Raw genomic sequence first — 7,656 nt, forward strand, 5'->3', positions numbered from 1 at the left:
TAACATTATTACATAATGCAGGAGAAGGTATTGCAAAATATGTTCAAAGATTTTATTACATATTCTGTTGATTATTACATAATGCTGCGCTACACAGTGTTACCAAAGCTGTTTGCTTAACAAATAGTTAAATTGCCAATATGTAATTTTTCTTCAAACTTCAGTCTTCCAATCCAAAAGCTGATACCAAGCAATTATTGATAGCAGAATAAAGTGTTGGAGGATTGTACAAGTCTTTTATTGGCCAAATCTTCTGCTGCTCACATGTTCATCACAAATCAGGGTTTAAAAATGATAAAAGTAATAATCAATCACAAATATCCTCCTGTGTTAGACACTCCAGTGGAACACTTAACCACATTCTTAATGAAGGGATTGGGATAGTCCTAGGAAATGGGATTCAGGAAAATTGTCCAACATCATTTTAATCGATTCTTTAGAACTTTGATTTGTATTATATCTGTTGCTTTGGCAAAAAGAAAAAAAACAGGAACCAAATATCTGTTAACCTTGGCTTTTCTTCTCAGTCATTCATTCATATTTTTGAGATGAGCTAAGTAGTCAAAAGAAGATCCCAATTGTTGAACAGCCCTGGGCTGCTGATGTGAAAATGTTGGCACATCTGACTGAGGGAAGCTCAATGAGATCCAACAGAAGAACTGGTTCTGATGGAGAGTGAATGAGTCAAGGAGCCGCTTTCTCAGATCACTTTAGTTACCTTAATTAATTCAGTTTGATACATCCTAGCAAGAAGGCAAATTAGCTCATCGCTTTGTCCCAGGAGCCAATCGTCACCAGAAACGGGTTTGTGATTAGCTCCGATTCTGGTCGCCATGACTGAATCTGGCGTGACAGGATGTCACTCAGGACGCCTTCATCAGAGACAGAACCGAGGAGCTGGGCTCAACAGATTCCTTCTGTAATTTAAATAGTGATGAAGTGAAAGCAGGAGACTGATTTCCCTAATATGGCTGAATCACAAGGAGCTGAGTCGGCTGCTTTCTCTTTAATCCTTTATAAACCCAGCAGTGCAGCAGAGCAAACAGACAAATGTGAGGAGAATCCAACAGCACACAGAAACTCGTTTTCTAACACAATCCCTGGATTTGTCTTCTAGTTTGCTCAGGCCTCGGCCCTGCTGGAGATTTCATGTGGCAGAGTCAGCTGAGACACAGCAAAGATATGGCTGGAGTAAATTTACCACAGAAGAAGACAACCAACAGCTTTTTTTTTTAAGACGATAGCTTTTTCACATCGCTGTGAAGTATTTACCCCTTTAATGTTTCAGATCAACAAACAGATTTTAACATTAGATCAAGATGTCATGTATTAAAGGGAAAACTTCATTTCTTATTTAAGGGATATTTCAGTCAGGTTTATTTCTGGTGAGAGTTGGACTCTGCCAAGGTTGCCCTTAGTAACTGGTCCTCTCCATAGAGTTTCTAGGTGCAGCTAATGTATTGAGGGGATTCGCTTTGGTTGTATCAGGATTGTGTCTGTGCTGTTTGCAGATGATGTGGGTCTGTTGGCTTCATCAGATTATGATCTCCACTTGGTTAAAAAAACTCCTGAACGCCTCGCTGTCGAGTGATTCCAGTCACTCTGAAGGGGATTGTTTCTAGGATGGGCTGGGAACGCCAAGGGATTCCCCTGGATGAGCTGCTCCAGGTTGGAGGGAAGTCTTATGTCACACGGCAAGATTTAAAACCTCAGAGATCACACACCATGATTAAAAAAATCATAGCTGTAACAGATTTTGTTGCAGTCTGTGTTGTCCAGCCACATGGGAGGAGCAACACACCAAAATACAAAGTGATTTTACTCACCAGCATTCAGATGGGAAATCTGTCCAAACCTTTTGAGAGACCAAATGAAGTTGGTCTCTCAAAAGGCATGAAATTTTGCCATGTGAACGAGGCGTTACAGTGCTGCTCTGGACCTGATTCTGGGTTAAGTGGAAAGTAATGGCTGGATGGTTGACTTAGATTAAGGTTTTCCTTTAATAAACGGAATGATAATTTGAAAAAAAAAATGAAATCTTTGTCTATTATTAAATTTGTTTCATGATCTAAAACATTTTCAGTTGACAGAAAAGCAAATTCAGATTAAATCTGTAAGAGGAAATGTATATTGTTATAGCATCTTTGCTTTTTGTGATGTTTTTCCTATTAATATCTCTAAGGTGTGCTACCAAGAAGGAACACACAGCTGAGATCAGATCTGTTCTAATTATTCAATGACTCAGTGCAAGTCGCTTTCCAGTCTGACTACTTAACTATAACAGACACACCAACACATTCAGGTCCATTTCACTGAGACGGTGCTGCACTAAGCAGAGCAGCAAACCACCAGTTCAGCTTCATTCTTGCTAATCTGCTGCAGATGCTTATAGCTGCTTTTCTTTTTGATTCCACTGCTGAGCCCAGATTGACACATTTTAATTTATTAACTAACATATGATAAGTTTTGGTGTAAACCATCCAGCTCAGGTTGTATTGTTAAAGTTTTCGGTAACACTTTATTTGAAGGGGGTTGAATAAGACTGACATGTTATAAAAGTTTTACTGATTGCACTTTAAAAATTAGGTAACTTTATGTTATTAAAGGTAAAGTTTAAACAGTGATGATTTCCTGGTTGATGTCAAGTTGTCATAACAAAGACAATTTGAATAATGTCAACTTTGTATTAAAAGTGTCATAATTTACCGAATGACGCTTTATGACAACAGTCATAAATATTCATGAAGGCTTATTCATGTTCATGACAGGTGTCATGTCAGTCTTATTCAACCCCCTTCAAATAAAGTGTTACCAAGTTTTCTTTAAGCCTCAAACATTTTTTTTTCAGAATTACCTGACATTTAGCTCGATCTTTCTTCAAAAACTGCAAAGAGGACGTCTTATGATTTTCTTTTCAAAATTCAGCAATCTAGACACTCTGACACAAACACCAGAATTTGGGATTTCCCCACATATTAGTCTCTGTGAATTCTCCAGAGTTATGGAGGTAAATACATGCTAAAAGAGGCAAAGTTTAAAATGCTAATAAACATTTTTTGGAATGCAGTACTATAAAATTCATTAGATTTCTGTAAAAACAATACATTGAATCCACGTCTACTGACTTTTCTCAATAAATCTCTTTAGCATGTTCGAAGAACAACGGGAAAAGACTGAGAATATTGTAGCACAAAATAAATAAAATACAATTTTACAAAAAATAAAAAAATAAAAATCTAGAATTTTTCCACCTGTCACCATGTCTGTGGTTCCATCCCTGACTTCCCTGCATGTCGAGATGCTTGTGTTTGACTGCAAGGTGCTCAAAAACGTCTAATTTCAATTCATTCACCATCAAAGAAGAAAGCTGATGCAAAGAAATGACAGAGGCAGAAGGAGAGGGGAATTAGAGAAATGTAATGATGAGGTTGAGAAGGAAAAGTAGGGCATGAATCAATGAGGCAGAACAGGAATCCTTTATTTAGTTCTAGTCAGCTTGAGAGGGAGACACAATAAAACTGAAAATCACACCAACAGGCTATTAATACAACCTTTACTTTGTGTGGAGTTCATCAGTTCTTTATAACTGATGAATTTTCATTCTCATAAGGAACCAGAAAGGATGTTTTTTTTACCTCGCATAGAACTGCTCAGTCTCAAATCCAGGTACTTTATCTGCAAAGTGAAATGTTTCACAAACCCTCCTGCAGCTCAGCAGTCGGCTCATTCATATTTCCAAGTAGCTAACCTCAGCTTTACCTTTCTTTGGAATCCATCCCTGCTGTGTTCCTGCTGCTATCACCGGAGAAAAACAGCTGAGACCTGCAGAAAACTACAACTTCCTGTTCGTTCATCATGTCGCTGCTTTATTCACTGATGGAATTTGAAAGACAAACCTTTTCATTGGGCCATTCAGCCAGAAACATGTCGAACACTGAAATGTTTCAGATCATCCCATTTTAATATCTAACAAAGATAAGCGGAGAAAATACAATCAACCAAACAGTGGCCCTATATAAACATGATTTCTATAAACATAAATATATGTTCACATATGATAAATATGCCAGGATCTAAAAGACTGAACACATCCTGATAACTGTTAGCGACAAATTGAGAAAACTTCCCAGGAATAACCACTTTATCAGCATTGATGATCCATTCAGGAGAGTCCAAAATAATAAAAATCACATGCAGTGTTCATAATTCAGAAGAAGACAAAACAATAGTTATTTCAGTATTCCTAGACCTATCCACTGATAAACCAGAAGTTCAAATTCACAAAGTGATCTGGAGCTGTAATCAGTGAATACATTGAATCGTACTAGCAGTAAATCCTGAAGGAGAAAGACTGGCCACTCCCGCCTGACCTTCAGCTCAACCACAAAGTCCACCTCTAGTTAACAAAATGTTTCAGAGATGATGGTTGCCTAAATAGAAGATGTGTCAGGACAGGTTTCTAAACATGGTATGGTAATTGCATGATTGACTTTTAAAATCAAGACTGGGCCCAAAGTTCTGACTGTACCACACTGATGTAATAATCTGTGCTTTTGTGACCTTCAGCTATTTTAATTATATTCTATAAAACTCTCCAGCGAACCCAAATTGGAACAAAAGTGAACTAAAATTTCTACACAGCTGTCACAAAACTTCAAAACACCAGCATTAAGGTCTACGGAGCTATTACTTCTTTCCATGGTGGGTGACGTTTTTTACCTTTTAATAAAGAAAATCATAATTTGACAACTGCAGTTTGTATTTGCTCAGGTTATTTCTTTCTATTGAATACTTTCTCTGCCTTTAAGAGAATCAAAACTCATTTAGCTTTTTTCCTTTTTTAGCTTTTTCTTCCTCTGAGCCATGCTGGGGGAAAAAAAAGCTCTATTTGCTGAGCAGCGTTATGATGATGCAAAGCGTAGGAAACCGAAGGCTCCGCTGTTGTCCTTAAAGATTTAGCGCTCTGTGGTACTATCTTCTATTTCTTCATTTCTTGTTTCAGGAAGTCAGTCACACTGAGTTAGCATTGGGCTAACAAGCTAGGTTTCAGTGCTACTTACCTTAAAGCTCCCTGAGCTTCTCCAGCTCTGTTCAGAGAGAAATGGATAATAAAAGGTCCTGAAGTATTTCTATTCATTTTTATTCCAATAAGTGATATCTGGCATTGCAGATGACAGGAACACCATTTTCAAAAAAAAAAATAAATAACAGAGAGGAATCCCTGAAATGAGTTGTTGTTTATAGCCTGGAATCCAGTTTCACAGCTGGATATATCTGAGCAGCCTTTGTGAGTCGACTGGATGTGTCTGAACGGATAATTCGGTTCTCCGGTTATGTGTGCTTCAAATATGGAAATGCATTGGTCATATCTGTTCAAAAGAAGCAACAGTGGTAAACTTGGAAAAGAGAGGAATGTTGAGTTGCTGAAATCAGCACTAAATGAACATTTGGTCCTTCTTGATGTGGGTTATTGAAGGCAGAAATATGAAGAATCATAAAGATGTGAGGGATTTAGAAGAAAGCCTGTGGTGACGGCCTACTTAAAGCGCTTCGAGGAAGGAAAACAGGAGAAATGAAGACAGGGATCATTGATGCTTGTGGGGAGTGAAGAATGATATGTAATATTAGATCCAATATAAAAAAGTTTGTCTTACTGAATAAGCTTTTGCTGGAAAAATTAGAGCACCCTGTGGAAACATATTTGTAATCCATAATATGATTTTGAATAAAACTGAATACATTTTGTAATGATCAAAAGATATTCAGAAAAGTTTAGTAAAATATTTAGTAAAACACCATTAAAACAAAGTAATAAAATATGAGATCATCTGTAAAAATGTTACAGATTATCACCTTTAACTTTTTTGAGACATAAAGAAGCATCATGATTTTGAAGACATATCTTAGTATGACAGGGTGATCTGAAAATAATGTATTTTGTTTTAGATGCTCTCTATATGCTTTCTTTAAAAAGTCTAAATCAACTGGTTACATATTCTGGAGTAAGACTAACATTCAATTACAGCAATTGAGGCTTTTTCCAGCATACATTTACACCATAATAGTGTAAAGTTGTGCAAAAACAGGAAATAAAAACACAGGAAATAAATGGTTTGATGTGCATTTTATTGGGAACACTGGCAGACTTAGTATGTCAGCGTTGGGTTAAAGAAACCTGCACCCAGATGGAGACTCATGAATTTTTCCTGATCTCCTGTCATAATGTTGCTGCGCTACAGGAACGAGTCCCTCTGTAGAATCCTCATTCCCACTTCATTCACTCTGTTTCCATATTAATAACATACAATTTTAGAAAACTGGGCTACAACAGAAAAGATTCACAACATTCAGCAGACATGCGGCACCAGCTTTTGTGGCCTTTGTGAAGAACCTGTGCCAGATTTTACAGAAATATGTAACAGAACCACCAACACACACTGAGGAGAGAGGAGAAATGGAGAAGATTTAGTGGGTATAAAACTGCAGAACATTGATGGAATCTTCTGTTTGATCTCAGCACAACATGGATTTCTCAACAATACAAATTAGAGTTGCAGTATTCCAGATATGGGCTCACTTTTACTTAAATTACATGATGTGAATGGTGCAACAAAGAATTAAAAATGAAGGTTTCAAAATGGCCTAGTCAAAGTTTGGGCAAAATTCTGCAGAAAAACTCATTCCCAGCTCTAGTAAACATTAATGGCTGGTGTGGTGACAGAGTGACACACCAAATTGTTTGGATAGACTTTTTACATGAATAAATGAGATCATCTTTTGAGAACTGACTATCTTTATCTGATACTAAAATGTGTTGGATGATCTGAAATAATTAAGTTAGATTAGAAATCTGTGAGGAGGCAAATGGTATACATTATCAGGATGCTTAATCCAACTTTTCTTTCCTACATTAGAAGCATAGTCACAACCTTTCTGGGACTAGACAAAACATCTCACTTAAACTAAAGCCTTTTCCTGTGACTCCTATGGCCAGAGTTTTTAGACAATCTGTCACATTTAGAGAGAAGAAAAAGTGCAAAAAGCCTTTACCACCAGCACTTACACCAGAATGTTTGCGGCACTGTTTCTCTGTTTAACGGACATATTGATGGCGAATCCTAGTGATAGACAGCTGAGTGACAGGTGGATGATGGGGAATCAGTGAAATAAAGACAGCCTTAGGAGAAGGTGACTTATTAGCATCCACCTTTAATAATATTTAGACTTCATTCAGATTCAAGTATTTTTATTGTGTATTATTTGTATACTGCCATCTTAAAATATGAAAAGTTTATCATTTATAATATTTATATTGTTTAATAGAAAAGTATCAGATTACCTCTTAGTTTCAGCAGTGAAAGAAAGAAAGAGGCTAAAAATGGTTCATTCATTGGTCAGTGGTGAACTTTGCTCTTACTTTTTGATTTTCCTGTATCTTGTTCGCTGTCCAGAATTCCTCTGGGAACAAACTTCTTCTCCTCAGAGTGTGACTGTGTGGTTCAGCCTGTTTTCATTGTTTTCACTTGCTAGCAATGCTAACGAGGAGCAGGACATTCTAATCGAAGTTCACCTGTGTCATTAACCCAAAATACATACACTTACACTCAAAATATGGAACTAAGTGTGTTTCTTGTTGACTTAAAGAAGATAGTTCTT

The sequence above is a fragment of the Poecilia mexicana genome, unplaced genomic scaffold (assembly GCF_051168715.1).
Source record: "Poecilia mexicana isolate PSO_F unplaced genomic scaffold, ASM5116871v1 scaffold_2, whole genome shotgun sequence".
NCBI classification, from domain to species: domain Eukaryota; kingdom Metazoa; phylum Chordata; class Actinopteri; order Cyprinodontiformes; family Poeciliidae; genus Poecilia; species Poecilia mexicana.